The sequence below is a fragment of the Halichoerus grypus genome, chromosome 2 (assembly GCF_964656455.1).
Source record: "Halichoerus grypus chromosome 2, mHalGry1.hap1.1, whole genome shotgun sequence".
Taxonomy (NCBI): Eukaryota; Metazoa; Chordata; class Mammalia; order Carnivora; family Phocidae; genus Halichoerus; species Halichoerus grypus.
This window is the reverse complement of record NC_135713.1, coordinates 188162320-188164807: the sequence shown is the minus strand read 5'-3', so window position 1 is coordinate 188164807 and position 2488 is coordinate 188162320. Positions and strand designations below refer to the sequence as shown.

Genomic DNA, 2488 nt, shown 5'->3' with positions numbered 1-2488 from the left:
TCCCTAGCTGTACCAACGAGCGGCCACTATTTCATGAGCTCTAGGTGAATCCTGTGTGAGGTCAAATCAACAGAAAAATACTTCAGTTTGATTTAATATCCACTGGTCTGAGCACCAAGAATATGCCAGGTGCTGGGTTAAGCATCTAAGAAACAAACAAGGTGCCACTTCGTCGTAACTGGTGGAGAGAGAAAGATGCACACGTGCCTAGGATAAATATTAGACTGAGAGGTGTTATCACAGCAGTGTGAACAGCATGCTGTGGGCATCGGGTATAAACGGCATGCTCTGGGCTTGTGGCATCAGAAATTCTTCAGGAGCTGGGGGCTACTGGAGCTGGTTCTTAAAGGATGAGCTGGAGTCTAACAGGGGAAGAAAGAGCCTTCTCTCCTTGAGAGAAGAGCATTGGAAGAACCCAGAAGAATGAATGTGCACAGTGCTTTGGGGGAACTCGAAGTTGGCCCAGAATGGCTGGGTACAGGTGGGAGTCAGAGAGTGAGGCCAGAGGTGGTGAATGAGCCTTGTTGAGAAGGGCTTTGCATGCCATGGAGAGGGCACAAGAGGAGGAGGAAGGAGACATGTTCCCCTTAAACAACTGTGTGGGAAGGATGGTTTCAAGACTCTTCCTGTGTTTTCTTTCTGACCAAAGCTCTACTACGATTTCCTAAATGTGCATAAACTAAGCTTCTCTGAACCTCACCGCCCCTCCTGGAGATGATCAATGGAATCCCCCAGTTGTGAGACCAGAGAGGACATCCAAGTTCATCTGGTTCAATCCCCAGAGGAGGAAACAAGAGAGGGGCTCCTGGAAACTTGGCTGGCCAAGCAGATACTGGAACCCCATCCTCTTCCACCGCAACAGATGGGCTCGAGCTAAACAAGCATAAAGACACTAGGCTTTCTAATAACCAAAATGTACAAACTCCAGGCGCTCAGCCAACAGCCCTTGAGAGGGAGATCATGGGCAGCCCCTTGGAACACACCATGGAGGGCTACGGGAGCTGGTTCTTAAATGACGAGCTGGAGTCTAACAGGGGAAGAAAGAGCCTTCTCTCCTTGAGAGAAGAGCATTGGAAGAACCCAGAAGAATGAATGTGCACAGCGCTTTGGGGGAACTCAAACTTGGCCCAGAATGGCTGGGTACAGGTGGGAGTCAGAGAGTGAGGCCAGAAATCTTACCTTCTCACGCACCAGGCATGATGGAGCCTGGGCTGCGGAGTGGCTCTCGGCCCCGGGCCTGAGCCTGCTCACATGCCCCAACTCGGGAGGGTCCTCCCAGACCAGGGAGCAGACCCTGGCTGCAGTGAAGCCAAATGGGGTGGAGCAGTGGCTTGTTGGGGATGGGATCCAGTGCTCTGAGAGGAGGGACTTCAGGCTGGTGGGGATGAAGATGCTGCAGGCACCAGAGTCCTTGCCAAGCACTACCATGACCTGCAGAGGAAGCCCTTCTACCCGGCCCTCATCACCTACATGAGCTCTGGCCAGCAGCAGCCATGGCCGCAATGCGGTCTGCTCCTCAAAGGCCATGATAGGACTAGGCCACCCCAACTCCGCTGAGGCTGCCCCCGGCACCATCAGGGGGACTTCAGCATCCACATTAGCAAGAACAGCATCGATGCCAGCGACTCCATGGAGGGGGCCCAGAGGGAGATCCAACTATGGTTCCGGAGCAGTGAGCTGGTGGATTGGGCCAACGAAGGCCACCAAGGCAGCATCCACCCAGCCTGAGCACTCTGGCAGCCCTCAGCCACCCCAGCAGCCAGCCAGGATCAACTACCTCTGTCGACAGGAACCTGAGCCCACACCCACGGTCTGCCCCTCTGTCCCAGACCACCTCCCTGTCCACCTTTTGCCCCACCCCAGCACAGGTTGGTTGAGCAACCAAATTTTATGTGCCTTTTAGTATCCTAAGCCAGCAAGAAATTGTACCAAATCCTTTCTAGACCAAAGTGCCAGACAACCTTTGGGGTGTCTCCAAAAGTGTATAGTGTGACCTCCCTTCCCCCAAAGTGGTGGGGGGGGGACATTAAAATTCACTGTGTTGTGCATGGCGGTGCATTGCTTATTACAATTTCTGCCATCTCTGAGGCAGAGATGAAGACTTTATGCAAAGTTGGAAGAGTTTGAGAGTAGAAATAAAGCTTACCCTCTCACACACCTTAATTAATTAATTAAAATTAATTAGGGGCACCTGGGTGGCTCAGTCCGTTAAGTGTCTGCCTTCGACTCAGGTCATGATCCCGGGATCCTGGGATTGAGCCCCACGTCGGGCTCCCTGCTCAGCGGGGAGTCTGCTTCTCCCTCTCTCTTTGTCCCTCCCCCCCATTCATGTGTTCTCTCTCTCTCTCTCACTCTTGCGCATGCTCTCTCTAATAAATAAAATCTTTTAAAAATTAATTGATTAAACTTAATTAAAATTAATGAATTGATTAAACTTAATTAAAATAAAATGTACACACTACTGTGAAAATTGTAGGGCTGACCCAGT

At 51.4% G+C, this 2488-nt stretch overlaps 1 pseudogene; it reads left to right on the top strand.

The window, feature by feature from the left end:
- Window positions 1-1384: 1384 nt before the first annotated feature.
- On the top strand, window positions 1385-1728 carry LOC118528838 (nucleoside diphosphate kinase, mitochondrial pseudogene; annotated as a pseudogene).
- The last annotated feature ends 760 nt before the right edge of the window (window positions 1729-2488 follow it).